Raw genomic sequence first — 18,825 nt, 5'->3', positions numbered from 1 at the left:
GGTATCCTCAATATCCTATAATATCCTCTAGAGTGAGTGACATCTCATCGATCAGTAGATGAAAGCAGAAAGTCTTGGATTTCCATCTCTACAAGAGTAGTCAATAGCCCTATGTTTGCCTGAATCTTAGGCATGAACATGATATATTGCAATCCCATAATCCCTATCGCTGCATGGTTATCCTTACTCAAATTTGGCTATAGCCTCTATGTCATAGGAAATCTCTCTTGGGAATCTAATGGACCTAAGAACTCCTACAATCATACCAAGCAAAGTGCATCAACTCTATCATTCCTAGTAGTAATTATGTTTATCACATGGTGTTGCTTATCCTATCTTAAACTAGTAGTGCTTATGTTTATCACATGGTGTTGCTTGTCTATCCTATCTTTACAGTGCTTATGTTTATCACATGGCATCACACAGTCAGGTTTATCCTAGTAGTACTTATGTCTATCACTATTGGCCATATGATGGATTTGATTTGTATTGCATTGAATTTTTGTCATTGAATTCAACATTAGCTGTTATGGTTGTTTACCGACTTCCAGTAGAAGGATTGGATTCAAAATATTAGCAGTTGATTGTCACCAGTATGATCTGGATTATGGAATAAGTTTATATGGATGGTTCATATGCTTCTGAAGTATGTTTCAGTCATTTGGTATTGACTTGATGATCAGATGCTATCTCATGTTCTAGTAAGCCTACTTTATAGGTCCGGTAAGGGTTTCATCGACAGAGATTTATTGAAGATCTTTGATGTAATGCATAAGTGGTGTTGGTGCAGCTTCTAGAAGGGATTCAAGATGTTGATGGTGATTGTGTTTGTGCCTGGACTGATTAGTGTCACTTCTTTGGTGTGTGTGGATCTAATTTAGGTCTAGTTCTATCTAGGTTATGGACCAGTTTTCATGTAACATGATGGTGGATCCTTCGATGCACTTTCGGGATGTTGTATTCATCGGATGTTGTTTGTTTGGCCTTATCCTGACATGTTTTATGATTTTATTTCAGGATTATGTAATGGATCTATTGTATTATCATTTGGGTGGCTGATCCAATTGGTTAGGTCTCGGGTTGGTATAAATATATGTAAGATCTCATTGTAGATCATGGATATATGAATGGGAAAGGAGCGAATAATGTAATAATAATTGGTGTAGAGGATTTGGTTGATCATAGCTGATCGAGTTGGGTTTATGTATGAGGTTTTAGACCTCCGGTATTGAGCTTAACCGGAACTATAATCTGGCATGTTTGATGCTATCAATGACAGTTCTTCTCCCTAGATTTTTGTCCAAATATTTTGAGGTGGTTGACATCTCTGTAGTTAGTGAGACTCCATTGTGATGAGTACGCTCTAGGAAGTTTGCCTTTCTGCATGTGCAAGCCCCTATTATAGTCATATACTTTCTGTAGAAGTATCATTTGACTATGGGTAGGGTTTCCCACCATGTTTTTTTCCCTTTACTGGGTTTTCCATGTACAAATCATGGTGTTATGTGTTATGTGTTATGGTTGCTTGGTATTGATTCTTTAGTTTTCAATTATTCTTTAATGCTTTATTAGTTATTCCAGTATAAGGTTTTAAGTGCTTTAATTCACATAACCTGTTAACAACTGATTCACCCCCTCCCCTCTATTGTTCACCGGTTATCCTAACAATTGGTATCAGAGCCTGGTTCTCTTTTTGCAGAAGCTTAACCAATTGAGGAAGATCCTATGGCAGCTAATAGTTCAACTACGGTTTTTTCGAAGGACAACCTTAGGCTTGATGGAACAAACTATGGAGTATGGAAGATTCGGATGGAGACTCATTTAAGATGCATTGGAAAGGATCCTACACTAGCAGACTTGGAAAAGAACATTCAAAATGACTGCAGAGCTAGAGAAGCCCTCTTAAGTGCCTTATCAGATCAGCAAATCATGAGACTATCAGATAAATCATTAGGGAAAGCTATATGGGACAACTTGGAGACTTTGAATGAAGGTGATCCCACTGTTAAAATTGCAAAAATTGAATGTTACCGGGTATGACATGAAATCTTGAAGATGGAGGAAGATGAAAGAATTTTTGCATTCATGGAAAGGGTAAATGAAATTGTATTAGGAATTTAGTGTTGTGGTGGATCTCTGAGCAAGGAAGAGATATTTTCAAAAGTATTAAGCGTTTCCATCAGCATATAAGATTAAGGTAACTGCAATTAATGAGCTAAGAACAATTCATAATTCTTATGTAAATACAGATACTTTTGTTGGAAATATATCTATTTTTGAGCTTGAATAATTTGGTCCTCCTAGAGCTGCAAAGATTGATATTGCATTTAAGGCATCTACATCATCAACTAGCAAGCAAGATTGGAGAGTATTGTATGCAAAGTAATTGGAAGAGATTGGGAAAGAAGATGAAGAGCTTGAGCAACTTGAATCCCTATTTGCTAGAAGGATACGTAAAGGTCCATCTGGAAGTAAGTATTAAGGAAAATCTCCTTCCAAATGTTTTGCATGTAATAAGGTAGGTCATTTTTCATCTAGATGTCCTGAAAGGAATTCAAAATTGGAAGAAAGAGCAAGAAGATCTTTTAAGCCTAACCCTGAATATCATATCAAGAATAAGTACAAGAGAAACAAAAACAAATCATGCTACTATGCTGATGAGGAAGGAGAAACTGATGACTCAGAAGAAGAACCAGTAGGAGATTCAGCTAGTGGATCTGGCAATGGAAAAGACTGGGTATTTTATGCTATGAAGGAACATGATCCGGAACCAGTTATCAAAAATGAGGAAAAGACCCTTGGAGAAAAAGTTGAAGATAAATATGAATGGGTAATATAAATATGAATGGATGTTCTCATCATATGATAGGAGACAAAAGAAAGTTTCTAACCCTACAAGAATTTGATGGTGGTCAAGTCAGATTTGGTAATAACAAAGCATGCATGATCAAAGGAAGAGGACCATTTCATTGGATCGTAAGCATAACACTGATAATGTCTATTATATTGAAGGTCTGAAGCATAATCTTTTGAGTGTAGGACAATTGGTAGACAAAGGGTTTCAATTACAATTCAAAGATGGAAAGTGCAAAATCATTAGCAAATCAGGATTGGAGATTGCAACTGGTACACAGACAAAAGGTAACATATTTCATTTGAACTTCGATGAAAAGACATGTTTGATTGCACATATTTATGAAAGTTAGCTATGGCATAAGAGTTTGTGTCATGTAAATTTTGATTGCATTGTAAAGATCAGTTCAACTAAGGTAGTTAGAGATTTTCCTAAGATTGTGAAGCCTCATAATCCGATATGTAAGGAATGTCAAATGGGTAAGCAAATCAGAACTTCTTTTAAGAGCATACCTAACAAATCTAATGACATTCTTGATTTGATTCATAATGACCTATGTGGTCCTGCTAATACAAGAATCTTTCAAGGAGATAGATATTTCATGTTAATCATTGATGACTATTCTAGAATGATGTGGGTTGCTTTTCTAAGGGAGAAATATAAAGCCTTTGAGAAATTCAAGATCTTTAAAGCTATGGTTGAGACAAAGATGGGAATGAAAATAAATTGTCTGAGATTAGATCAAGGTGGTGAATTAACATCTAGTGAATTCAACATGTATTGTGAGAAAAATGGCATTAGGAGACAGTTATCTGCACCCTGGACACCTTGGCAGAATGGCATTGTGGAAAGAAAGAACAAAACCATTCTAGATGTAGCCAGATCCATGATGATGGAAGCTAATTTGCCTCATATCTACTAGAGAGAAGTAGTAAGTAAAATGGTTTATACATTCAACAGATTTCATATCAAAGGAGATACTAGTAAGACACCTTATGAATTATGGTTTGGTCAGTCTCCTACTCTTAAGTATTTTAGAATCTTTCGAAGTGTTATATCAAAAGAGATTATTCCAATCAAAAGTTTGACCCTAGATGTGATGAAGGAGTATTTCTTGGTTATTCAACTAAAATCAAAGCATATAGATGTTATAACAAAAGATTTCAGAGAATTGTGGAGAGCGCTAATGTGAAAGTGGATGAGCAATACAAAGACCAAGCTAAATCTTATGATAGTGAACCGTCAATGGAAATGATCATATCTGATCCGGTAGTGCCTGTACCAAAACAAAATACTAAACCAGTTACCCCGGCATCATCAGAAAACTCAACTATAACTAAAGAGAAGCACAAATAACCTGAAAATCAGAAAACACCAAGGTATGTAAGGATAAATCATTCTGAAAATCAGATCATTGGAGACAAAAACAAGGGAGTTATGACAAGAAGAAGATTGGCAAATCAAGAGGTATGTTTTATTTCTCAAATTTAACGGGCATCAATAATTGAAGCTTGTAAAGATGAATGTTTGATGAAAGCTATCAAAGATGAATTAGATCGGATAGAAAAGAACAATACTTGGACTTTAGTTCCCCGACCTAAAAAAAAAAAATGTTATTGGAACTAAATGGGTTTTCAGAAATAAACTGAATGAGGATGGACAAGTTGTCATAAACAAGGCTAGATTGGTCTGCAAAGGATATTCTCAGAAGGAAGGAATTGATTATGGTGAAACTTTTGCACCGGTAGCTAGAATTGATGTTGTTAGACTATTTCTTGCTTATGCAGCCTATAAGAACTACAAGGTCTATCAAATGGTTGTTAAGTGTGCATTTCTAAATGGAGAACTTGAAGAGGAAGTCTTTATTGAGCAACCTGATGGATTTTTACTGACAGATGACAAAAATATGATTTTGAGATTAAGGAAAGCCCTATATGGATTAAAATAGGCTCCTAGAGCTTGGTAAGCAAGGTTGGATAAGTATCTTTTGAAGATTGATTTTATAAAAGGTAATGTTGACAATAACCTATATTATAAAGATCACTAATGATAATATTCTAATTATTGAAGTATTTGTTGATGATATCATTTTTGGAGGTGAAGAAAAATTATGTATGGAATTCTCTGATAATATGCAGAGTGAATTTGAAATGTCTATGACTGGAGAAATAAGATTTTTTCTAGGTTTACAAATTACTCAGACTAACAAAGGCATCTTTATCTGTCAAACTAAGTATCTAAGGGAATTATTGAAGAAATTTGGTATGGAAAATTCTAAACCAGTTAGTACTCCTATGGTTACAACTGAAAAATTGTCAATTAAAGATGTATCCCCTCCAGTAAATTCTACAAGATATAAATCCATGATTGGTGGTTTGCTATATTTAACTTGGACTAGACCAGATGTAATAAATGTAGTTAGTATTGTATCAAGACTTCAAAGTAATCCAAGAGAAAATCATGAAAGTGCAATAAAAAGGATATTCTGGTATTTGCGAGGAACAACTGAATATGGTTTATGGTACCCTAAAGATGATGACTTTACTTTATGTGCATATACAGATGTTGATTGGGCAGGTGATGTTGATGACCAGAAGAGAACATACGGTGGAGCATTCTTTAAGATGTTGGTTTCATGGATCAGCAAGAAGCATTCATGCATTTCTTTATCTACTACTAAAGTTGAATATGTTATAGCCACAACTAATTGTACTCAAGTTCTATGGATGAAGCAGATGTTGAAGGATATACAAGTGAGTTGTAATGATCCGGTTGTTATCCATTGTGATAACTCTACAGCTATTGACATATCCAAGAATCTGGTATTTCACTCCAAGACAACACATATCCATCAAGTATAACTTTTTGAAGGAAAAGGTGGAAGCAAAAGAAGTCAGATTGGTTTATGTGAACACTAAAGAATAGATAGCAGACATCTTCATTGAACCTTTGTCCCGAGAATCATTTTAGTATTTGAGAGATATATTGGGGGTTTCTACCCTTCTGGTAGAGACTTAAATGATGCAAATGTGCATCAGTCCGGTATGCATTATCAGAGCTATCTTTTTCTCTAGATTGATGAAATAATGCTACTACTCAAGGGGAGTAGTCAGCCTTGAGATTTAGAGTTTTCATATTCTGTTTGATATCTATGTCATATATTTGGCACTATTGTCAAAGGGCGAGCAATATATGTGAAAAAACATTGCTATTTATTTTTTAGATTGATTGCACTCCTTAGGGGGAGTTTGGCAGTATTTGGTCTTTTGATTCAGTTTTGGTTCAGAGATTCATTGCTATATCATTTTATGGGAGATTGTTGGTTGTCTTCCATTAGGGGAGACTTGTTTGGCATTTCTTGGCACTGAGATATTTTTCACATCTAGTGTTGCCATCAATGCCAAAGGGGGAGATTGTTGGCCATATGGTGGAATTGATTATGTGTTGCATTGATGTTTTGTCATTGATGTCAACACTAGCTGTTATGGTTATTTACCGGCTTCCGGTAGAAGGACTGGATTGGGAAGATTATTAGTTGATTGCCACCGGTATGATTTGGATGATGGAATAAGCTTATATGGATGGTTCATATGCTTCTGAAGTATGTTTCAGTCAGTTGGTATTGACTTGATGATCAGATGTTATCTCATGTTCTAGTAAGCCTACTTTATAGGCCCAGTAAGGGTTTCACTGACAGAGATTTATTGAAGATCTTTGATGTAATGCATAAGTGGTGTTGGTGTAGCTTCTAGAAGGGATTTAGGATGTTGATGGTGATGGTGATTGTGTTCGTGCCTCGACTGATTGGTGTTACTACTTTGGTATGTGTGGATCTAATTTAGGTCCAGTGCTATCTAGGTTATGGACCAGTTTTCATGTAACATGTTGGTGGATCCTCTGATGCGCTTATGAGATGTTCTATTGATTGGATGATGTTTGTTTGGCCTTAGGCCGACATGTTTTATGATTTTATTTCAAGATTATGTAATGGGTCTATTGTATTATCATTTGGGTGGCCGACCTAATTGGTTAGGTCCCAAGTTGGTATAAATATATCTAATATCTCATTGTAGATCATGGATATATGAATGGGCAAGGAGCGAGTTGGGTTTATGTAAGAGGTTTTAGACCTTTGGTATTGAGCTTAATCAGAACTGTAATTTGGCATGTTTGATGCTATCACCAGGAGTTCTCCTCTCTGGATTGTTGTCCAAATATTTTGAGGTGGTTGACATCTCTATAGTTAGTGAGACTCCATTGTGATGAGCAGTGCGCTCTAGGCAGTGTGCCTTCCTACATGTGCAGGCCCCTATTGTAATCATATACTTTCTGCAGAAGTATCATCTGACTATGGGTGGGGTTTCCCACCATGGTTTTTCCCTTTACTAGGTTTTCCACATACAAATCATGGTGTTATGTGTTATGGTTGCATGGTATTGATTCTCTGGTTTTCAATTATGCTTTAATGCTTTATCAGTTATTTTGGTATCAGATTTTAAGTGCTTTAATTCACATAATCTATTAACAACTGATTCACCCCCCCTCTCAATTGTTCACTAGTTATCCTAACAATCACATGGTGCTTCTTATTAGGCTTTATCTTAATAGTTCTTATGTTTATCACATGGCGCTATTGATTCTAGTGTATATGTTTATCACATTGCACTTAATCATATCCTTGCTAGGGGCACTTGTCTGAGTTTATCAACTCAATAGTTTATCTAATTGGTTGCACATGTCTATCACATTGTTTCTAATCCCTTCCTTAACCTTATCTTTGTTAGAACACTTGTTTGATTTTATCATCTCAGCAGTTTATCCAATCTGCAACATATGTTTATCACATTATTGTTGATTTTTTCCCTAATTTGTGCCTGCTTGACACATACGCGTTATGGGACTTCCTATATGCACAAAGATTTCATATACGCACTTTTGCCTAGCATATACATGTTTTGACACACATATGCATCACTCTTTAACACTAACATGGCTCTAGAACCTATATCCAGTTTTATCTGGCACATACATGTTTTCATGGACATACACACCATTGTTTGATGTAGATGCTACTTTTCAACATATGCACAACCTAATGAACATACGCAAATTTTCCTGACATACATGTTATTACAAACCTATACGCAAATTCCCTAAACCTAGACATGTCATCGCATCACATACAAGCTCATAACCTACCTATACATGTTCAAACCCTAAAACTATCTTATCATGTTTTTTCTTTGTCCTACAATCCAGCATAATAAATGCAAAATCAACAAGAAAGTTTGAGGTACATACTGGCTCACCCATGTCTACAGGTCACTCAAAGCATCAAGCTTGATCAAATCGGTGCAGTCCAACTGCCATGGCTCTCCAACTATTGACTACTCTCCTAATCTCTCTTGATGCTTTGTGCTTTGATCTCTCAAATGTTATGGATGTAAATGAGGATGTTTCTCCCCATGGCTGCTATATATAGGCTATAGAACCCTAATTGGTTGTGCTCACCTGCCAATGTTTTTAACTTGCCCGTTGATCCATTTTGAGTCCAGTTTTCACCCGCTTGACCCTATCATCTTATCCTTATCCCTTCTAGCCTTTCTTTCTTTTCGAGAGATTGTTATCAAATTTTTGAAAATATTTCACCCAATCTCTTAAGGAGGCATATTATTCTCATATCGGGGCAAATGTTGTATCAGTTAATCTTATTTTCTTTGAGCCAATGCGACAAGCTACATTATCTCAAAGAGGGGCAAAATGTAGACACCTAAAATTGTCCTAGCCTAATTAAATAAATATTTTATTTATTTAATTATTTTATACTAAGCCTTCTATTAATTAAATAGATTTTTATTTATTTAAAATATTTTTTCCCTAAATTAAATAAATACTTTATTTATTTAATTCGTCCCACTTCTTCTATTAATTAAATAAATCTTTATTTATTTAATTATTTCATTATGTTTTTCCCTCCATGACACTTGTCATTCATCTCTTAATTTACCTTTAACCACCTCTCTAATATTTTCCTATTTTCTATACCTACCCTCTAATCCTATCTTACAATCTATACCTCCACCTCTTAATCCTAGCCCTTCATTTTTAAGGTACTCTCTTTGTAAGAGGATCCTTTCATCCTTATCAATCCTTAATCCTAATGTGATCATACCCTAAAAACCGAATCAATTCCTATGCATCTAATCAACCTTCATGCAATCAAGCAATCAAGCATCTACACAACCAGAATCTATTCTTTGTTGAGCTCTTATGCACAATACAAAATCTAAGAGTAACCATATCAAGAAAGATCAATGGAGATAGGAAACAATGAAGATCAAACCCTACTAAGCATGTGAATGGTATAGTCTTTTATGTTTTGTTGTTTTGCATGTGTTAGGTTCTTCATTGGTGTATGGTGGATTCTGATTGTAGAACTAGGGTTTTATGTGGTTGGATCTTATTTGGATTTACATAGTTTATCATTCCATTTCACTGCAAAAACATGTAGATAGTCTTCATAAAAAATAGAACATGAATGTCATCTCCAATTCTTGAATCTTGACTTTACTTCTACTCCAATGCTTGAACGAATACGGATTGCTTGCTCACTTGAATTTTCTAGAGTGTAATTGATATCATAAATTTGTTTTTGATTAGGTGATTTCTTATTACTGAAATGAGATTGGTAGACCTCTTTTTATACATGCTAGTCGAAAAACAAATTGAATGTCTAACACAGACCAACATAGGATATAGGTCCCTACCCATATTGTGTGACTATTCTGAGGCCTCAAAATGGGTCCTTTTTGAGAGGACCATGGTGCCCAACACCATGGTCCTAGATATTAGGGCTCCATGATTAAGGGGGGAGAAAGTGCAGACAATGATAAAATTAAGTTTGATAACTAGTGTGAGTAGAATTAGTGCTTTAATCAAGCCTTAGGGTACGAACTCCAAAGTGAGGCTTAAGTGAGGACAAAATTGTAGGTGAGTATAATTTATAATGCTACACTTAGCCCCCACTTTAGAGGGACACTAAGCATACTCATGGTAAAGTAAAAAGGTCTACATTGAAAAATTTCATCAAGACATCAAAGAGACAAGACACACTAAGCCCCAAAGGGACTTTAGGATCCTACAACTTCAATATTAAGATAAAAGAGAGAAAGAATCATGACTAATACCCTAGTAAAGTTTGCTTACTATGAGTCATGAAAAAGAAAAATTACAAATTACAAAGTAAAAGGCTTAGTTTGCAAAGTAACTTGAGTATCAAAATATGTGATAGTGTGAGCGTAAAGTGAAACATTGAGTAGAGTGTATGCCCCCACATTAAAGAGACTACATATGCCTTAAGGAGAGAAATTATTGTAAGGTAGAATGTATCCAAAATACAAGTAGGTTACCACAATTATATGCCCCCAAGAAAGGACAAATCAAAGGATAATGGTCACAAAACATAAAAACACATAAGGGATCCACTAACTCTGGGGTAAGTATGCTCCTATGATAAAGAATTTATATTGTGAATATTTGTATTGAATTGACCTCATACCCCAAAGGTAGTGGAACCACAAACACATTAGAAGAAGGGAACATGTGTCTTTTGAGTCAACATGGAAGAGACCAAAAGAGATCTCAACACTTTGCATTGTCCCCAAGTAGACAACACAAGGGAAAATAAATAGAAGAAGTCAGGTACAAATAGAAGAAGTCAGGTACAAATAGAAGAAGTCAGGTACAAATAGAAGAATGTCACAACAAATTTGGCCTCTTTATTACCTTTCAAAAATGGAGTGACAAGGGTCATCCAAAGAGAACCTAACATAACACATCATGAGGAAAATACATTACAAACAAGCAAGGGGGGAGAGAGAGAATATACGACACAAATGAAGCTAATCAAGAAAATCATATGCCCCCCAATCTTGTTGAACATTATTGTGGGAAGGTGGACAAGATGCAAGAGGAGAAACTTTGATTATGGTAGATGGCGCTACTGCAATTTCCAAACAAGGACCATGATAGATAATGATGAGTCACTTTTCTTATCACTAGGAGCTAGGATTAATAATTTTTAAAATTGTTTAGATAAATCATTGTCAACATCAACAAGCTCATACATATAATTGGAATTATTAGAATCAACATTGTAAGCATGAACAACATTATTATCCATTTCTTCATCAAGATTAGTAAAAATGGGATCTCTAATACAAATAGAGCATAAAGAATCATTATTCTTAAGAATTTTTAATCTTGGTGATTTAGGTTGAACTTCCTCCCTAGGGTTAGGCACAAGCTGGACAAATTGGACCAAGTCAACATTTGGTATCTTTGGGGAGGAAATTGTGTGAGAAGAAATTTCACGAGCCTTAGCACAACGTATTCATTAGTTTTCTCTCGCACAACGATTTCTTTTATTTTTAGTCAAAGGTTGTGAAGGTTTAGGATAAATCAACATAGGGTTATTTTCTTCCTTTAAATGAGGAGGAATTAGACAAGATCTACTAGGTTGAGAAATAGGAGATGTTGATCATTTTCCTTTGTAAGATCTAGGAGGTGAGATTGTGGCATATATGGGAGGAATAGAAGGTGTAGGAAGGATACTAGGTCCATCATGAGGAGGATGAATAGGTCTAGGGTCTCTAATCTTACTAAAAGATAAGATCATCTCATTCTTCCACTTTTGATAAGATAGAAAAAGAACACCACTTCAGGGCTAAAGAGGCTCAAATTGTTTAGGCTAAAAGTGATCAAGGGTGACATCTCCATGCCATGCAGCGGTTTGGTACATGCTATTATTAATTGTTATGATAGTATCATATGAGGGAATTTTAGACATTTATGAATAGTCGAAGGGATCTCTTTCATGGAAGAGAGTCAAGGATGTCCCAACTTCCAATGTAATTGATTGAATGTAGGAATGACAACTAAATTCACATCTAAGCTCTTAGTACCAACCTCAATGTAAAGATTAATAGGACCAATAGTGGGGCAAGAGAAACCATCATACACCTTAACCATTACATCAGATTTATCATGTGTTACTTTATGGAATTGTAAAGTATAAAGATATTCTTCAATTATCACATTCACCATACACACTAGATCAATGAGCACTCCTCATGACAGTTTTTCTTTGATCTTCGCAGTGATATATTGGGCCATCAAGTGCAAAAATAGTCTCACTAGGATCAAAGGTAATGCATAGGTCTTTAGGAGGTGTAAGTTTGTCAACAAGATTTAAAACATTATTGGACTCAACACCAAGGTCATCGAGAGAATATGCAAGAGGTTCAAACCTAACCACATTAGTAGAATAGGAAGGCAAAGAATTAGTAAAGGTTTGGAGGTCTTGATTAGAAGGAGCAACGGATTTGTTCCTTTGTCATTCACACCTGCTACAGATATAGCATTACTATCAATAAAGTCTTGAATCCTACTCCTTAAGGTATAGTTCTCATTATCATGACTAGGATGACGATGAAATTGGAAAAAGGCTTCGGTATCATGACAAGATGGTAAAGGTTTGGAGGTATCAATTGGCTTGATGGGAGGAAGTTTAAACACATTTTCATCTATCAATTTTGACATTATGCTATGCAAAGATTCAGAAAGAGGAGTAAATTATTTTCTAATATATTTGGACAAAAGGGCCACACCTGATATTGTAGTTGCCATTTGAGAATTGATGTTGTCATTTATCTTGATGCATCCCTTGTTTGGTTTAAACTTCACAAAATATTGTTGAAAACTCTCATTCTTATCAACTAGAGCCGTTCATTGGAGAAAGTTCAAAGTGTCTCACTTGAAGGTGATAATTACGAAGCATTGTGCACAAATGTGTAAAGAAAGTTGTTGATGAAGAAATCAGATCTGAGATCTTATGGAGTCAATATTCAGATTGATTTAACATCAAACAATGAAGTACCTGCAAGAAAACAAACACATGTAAAGATAAAATAAGAAAAACACATGCACATGCATTTAACAGGAATTTGGCTCCATTGCATTCCTATCTATCAATATCTTATGTCTAAAATGGATGCTCTCAGAAGCACACACACAAGAGGCTATGAAGAACAAAGACTATGAGATGAATGCAAGAAACAAGCAAAGATGTGAGTGATGGATGCAAAAAGGCTGAAAAGCTATATGGATTCACACATGCAAGATATGGATGCAATAAATGGATGCCCAAAAAGATGAGAGAGGGAAGTGCTTAAATAAGTATCCTCAGAGGAGAAATCGAGTATCGAGATGAATATGGGATAATGGAAGATTAGTGTATAGGAGGGATGAGTGGTAAGGAGAAAATAAGTGGTAATGGGAAAGGATAAGTGGTAAGGGGAGTTTATTAAAGGTGTTTATTTAAATAAATGGAGTAAATAAAATGAAGAGAAGTGAATAAATGAAGATAATAATGAAATATGAAGGAAATGATCTTAAAGTATCGATAGAGGAAATTAAATAGATAATAATACCTAGATTTTACTTATAGAAGAATTATGATAATTGTGAGGACAATTTTATATGTCTACAAAATTAAAATCAGAAAAGAGAAGCTTATACCTAATGTCTTTTTGTAAATTAGCAATAAAAATTCTTTGAGCATCATGATTAGGCATAGGATAAGCAATTTGAGAATACAAATGTTTATATCTACCAATAAAATTTGTCACTTTTTCTTTGACACCTTTCTTACAATGAATAAAATCAATCAAAGTAATCTTAGGACCAATATTATTGTGAAATTGTTGAATGAAAGTATTAGCCATAATTCTTTGATCATTAGCAAAGTTACTACACAAAGTTTGAAATATTTTCACATGACTCTAGGGATCACTTTTTTCATTGTAAAGCTCCAATTGAGGGACCTCCATACATTTAGGAGGGACAACACGAACAATGTCATTGAACAATGGGCTCACTACATCAAATGTGGGCACGTTAAACTTGGATTGGAAAATGGAAACTAATTGTTGTTGTAGGGATGAAATAGTTTGAGCTAAGCTATTCATGGTTGCTTCAATGGATGGATTGAATTTGGATGTATTGGATTGTAAGGGAGGAGTAACATTGTTGTATGTAGGTGGAGGTTGAGAGTAAGGAGGTGGAACACTGTGATATGTAGGTATGGGAGATGATTGGGATACAAATGGAAGACTCGTGGAATGAGGTATATAAGAATTTTGATTAACAAGGTTTCCACCTTAACTATCATGTGTAGGATTAAAATTTTGTGAGGAACTAATTATGATAGAAGATGTGAATGTAGGAACACTAGGCAAGGATGTAGGGATAGGAATAGAATGATTGACTTGACTAGTAGTTTATGTAACCAAGGACAATGAGACAAATTTTTATAGGCATGATATTAGTATCACAAATATGAGAAAGGTCATGCAATAAATCAACACCAATTTTACCACTTTGCACCATTATTTTTAATCCTTCAATCAATGAGATTGACTCACTTTCCAAGTATTTTTTACTCATCCATTATTGAATATTTTCAAATTCATTGTCAAAATTCTTCAATTGGTCAATGTGAACCCTAGTTAGTGATTCATCCACATCATGAGAATTATGAAAAGAACGGAGATAAATAACATCATTTATTGGGTTAGAGGAAGCATAAACATTATCATGAAATAAGTTATTCAAATTAGGCACCATATCCCGTTGGCCATTTGGAGGAATTGATTGTGTGTTGCATTGATGTTTTGTCATTGATGCTAACACTAGCTATTTGGATGCTTTACCGACACCCTTCTGGTCCTTGTAGGTTGAGTAGTTTTTGGTTGGTTTGGATACAGCATGATCTGGTATGATCTGGTATAGTTTGGTTATGGAATTGGCTTATTCATGATACCCATGTTCATATTTAGTAAGTTGGTTTTGGTCTGGTGATAAAATGCTATCTTGTTTGCATGGAAGCTTGGCTTGTGGTTCCGGCGAGGGTTTCATTGGCAGAGATTTTGATGATATGCATAAGTGGTGTTGGTGTCGCTTCTAGTGGATAATTAGGATGTTGTTGGTGATCATGTTCGAGACTTGGCGGATGGAGATCATTGCTTTAGCGTGTGGACCTATATTGGGTCGCAGTTGATCTAGGTTATGGAGTGGCTTAGTGTAACGTGTGGATTGGACCTCTTGATGTGTTTTTGGGATGTCTTATGTGTTGGATATTATTTGTTTGGTCTAAGGCCGACATGTTTTGTAATTATTTAATTGGTTTATTGTCTAGTGGCTAACTTGATTGTTTATGGTCAAGGGTTTGTATATATATGATGTAAGATCTCATTGTAGATCATCATGGTAAAGGATCATAGGTGTAAGGTCAAGGAATGGGATATGTTATGTGTGAATAATGTAATATCATTTAGGTAGAGGATTTGGACGATCATTGGAGATAGAATTGGGTTTATGTAAGAGGATTTAGTCCTCTAGTATAGAGCTTAACCGGAACCGTACTCAGGCATAGGAGATGCCATCTTTGTAGTTCAAACACTTCTCAGGATTGTAGCTTGGATTTCTATGTACTCAGTGAGACTCCTTTTGTGATGAGCAGTGCGCTCTAGGTTGTCGACCTTCCTGCAAGGGCGGGCCCCTCAATTGTAATTCACATACTTACTGCAGAAGTATTATTTGACTATGGGTAGGCTTCACACCATGGTTTTTCCCTTTACCAGGTTTTCCACATATCAATCTTGGTGTCATGTGGATGGTATTTCATCTGTGATTATTGTTTATGCTTAATTGGTTTAACTACTATTCTGGTATTTGGTTTAGGCATTTTGGTATTAATGTTTTGGGTTCCGGTATTAAAGTTTTAATTGCTAAATGTTCTGGTAATCTGTGACAACTGATTCACCCCCCCTCCTCTCAGTTGTCTTCGGGTTATTTGAACTGTCTAACAATTGGTATCGGATCTTTGGTCCTCTCTGCAAAAAGCTTAACCACTTGAGGAAGATCCTATGGCAACTAACAGATCAAGTTCATCTAGTTCATCTGGAGCTATCTTTTGGAGAGATATTCCTAGACTTGATGGAACAAATAACATAGTATGGAAGATTCGGATGGAGACTCATCTGAGATGTCTTGGCACAGAGATTTAGGAGATCACATAGAATGGTGTTACACCTCATAATCTGACATCTGGCAATCCTCTTGTAGAAAACTTGGATAAGAAGATTGAGAATGATTGTAGAGCAAGATAATCCCTCTGATGTGCACTTTCTAATCAGCAAATAATGGGATTAACTGACAAATCATCTGGAAAGGCTATATGGGATAAGTTGGACACTCTTAATGAAGGTGACCCTATAGTGAATATTGCTAAACTTGATGGTTACTGGGTGATATATGAAAACCTAAAGATGGAAGAAGATGAAAGGATTACTACATTCATGAAAAGGGTAAATAAGATTGTTATGGGAATTCAATGTTGTGGTGGAACTCTAAGTGAAGATGAAATTGTTTCTAAAGTTCTGAGAGCCCTGCCACTGGCTTACAAAATGAAGGCTACTACTATTAATGAGTTGAGAAAAATGGCTAATACATATGACAATAGAGATACCTTGGTTGGGAAATTATTTGCTTTTGAACTTGAAGAATTTGGACCCTCTGGAGCTGTGAAGACTGAACCTTCTTTTCATGCATTTGCATCAACAACTAGTAAGAAATATTGGAAATATTTATATGCAAAGGAATTGGATGATATGAAGAGAGAAGATGATGAGTTTGAGCAACTTCAAGCACTATTTTCTAGAAGAGTACCTAAAGGACTGGTAGGAAGTAAGTATGAAGGAAAAGCACCTTTTAAATGTTTTGCATGTAATAAGATTGGTCATTTTGCATCTAGATGTCCTGAAAGGAATTCAAGATTTGAAGAAATAGTTAGAAGATCTTTTAAGCCTAACCCTGGATATCAGAACAAGTATCAGTACAGGAAAAATAGAGACAAATCATGCTACATAGTGGATGAGGAAGACATTACTGATTCTAATGTTGAACTGGAAGAAGACACTGCTAGTGGTTCTGGCAATGGAAAGGAATGGGTGTTCTTGGCTATCAAGGAAGATGTTCCGGCACTAGAAGAGAATGTACCTGAAGAGAAGGCACTTGCTACTAAAATTGAAGACAACGATGAATGGGTAATTGATAGTGGTTGTTCACATCATATGACTGTAGATAAAGGGAAGTTTCTATCTTTGGAAGAATATGATGGCGGTCTGGTTAGATTTGGAGATGACAAAGAATGTATGATCAAAGGAAAAGGAACTATATCATTGGATGGTAAGAACAATACTGACAATTTTTATTATGTTGAAGGTTTGAGCCATAATCTTTTGAGTGTAGGATAATTGGTGGATAAGGGATTTCAATTACAATTCAAGGATGGAAAATGCAAATTCATTAACAGATCAGGTTTGGAGATTGCAACCGATAGACAAACAAAAGGTAATATATTTCATTTGAATTTTGGTGAGAAGACATGTTTGATTACACAATTTGATGAGAGTTGTCTATGGCATAAGACGTTGTGTTATGTAAATTTTGATTGCACTATGAAGATCAGTTCAACTAAGGCAGTTAGAGATATACCTAAGATTGTGAAGCCCTATAATCCAGTATGTAAAGAATGTCAAATGGTTAAACAAGTCAAAACCTCTTTTAAGAGTATACAAGATAAATCTAATGATGTTCTTGATCTTATTCATATTGATTTGTGTGGCCTTGCTAGAGTTAAAAGTTTTCAAGGTGATAGATATTTCATGCTAATCATTGATGATTATTCTAGAATGATGTGGGTTACTTTTCTAAGAGAAAAATCTGAAGCATTTGAAAAGTTTAAAATCTTTAAGAATAAAGTGGAAACTGAGACAGGATTGAAGATTAAATGTTTGAGGTCAGATCATGGTGGCGAATTCACATCCAGTGATTTTAATATCTTTTGTGAGAAGCATGGTATAAAGAGAAAATTTTCTTCTCCCCAGACACCTCAGCAGAATGGAGTTGTGGAAAGGAAGAACATAACTATCTTGGATGTTGCTAGAACAATGATGATGGAAGATAGTCTACCTCATATCTACTGGAGAGAAGAAGTGAGCACAACGGTTTATACATTCAATAGAGTACATATCAAAGGAGAAACCGGTATGACACCTTGTGAATTATGGTTTGGCAATACACCTATAGTTAAGTATTTCAAAATATTTGGTAGTAAATGTTATATCAAGAGAGATAATATCATTGGAAAATTTGATCCTAGATGTGAGGAAGGCATATTTTTTGGTTATTATAATGAAATCAAGGCATATAGATGTTATAACAAGAGATTGCAGAGAATTGTGGAGAGTGCTAATGTCAAGGTGATGAGTTGAATAGAGGTCAAAATAGATTTTATGAGAAGGAACCAGTGGTGGAAATGATTATATCTGAACTGGTAGCACCTTTACTGGAACAGAGTGTTGAACCAGTTACTCTGGAAGTATCAAAAAATTCTACAATAACTGAAGAACCGGGAAGAGGAATAGAGAGTCAGAGGACTCCTAGGTATGTGAGATTGAATCATTCAAAAGATCAGATCATTGGGGATAAGAACAATAGAGTAATGACAAGAAGAAGACTGGCAACTAATGAGGTATGTTTAATTTCACAAGTTGAACTGGTATCAATAATTGAGGCATGTAAAGATGAAACTTGGTTGAAAGCTATGGATGAAGAATTAGATCAAATTGAGAAAAACAACACATGGACTTTGGTTCTCGACCTAAAAATAAGAATGTTATTGGAACTAAATGGGTTTTTAGGAATAAATTGAATGAGGATGGTCAAGTTCTAAGGAATAAGGCTAGATTAGTTCGTAAAGGATATTCTTAGAAAGAAGGAATTGATTATGGTGAGACTTTTGCACCTGTAGTTAGGATTGAAGCTGTAAGATTATTTCTTTCCTATGT

The sequence above is a fragment of the Cryptomeria japonica genome, chromosome 3 (genome assembly GCF_030272615.1).
Source record: "Cryptomeria japonica chromosome 3, Sugi_1.0, whole genome shotgun sequence".
Lineage (NCBI taxonomy): Eukaryota > Viridiplantae > Streptophyta > Pinopsida > Cupressales > Cupressaceae > Cryptomeria > Cryptomeria japonica.
This window is presented reverse-complemented; position numbering follows the sequence as displayed.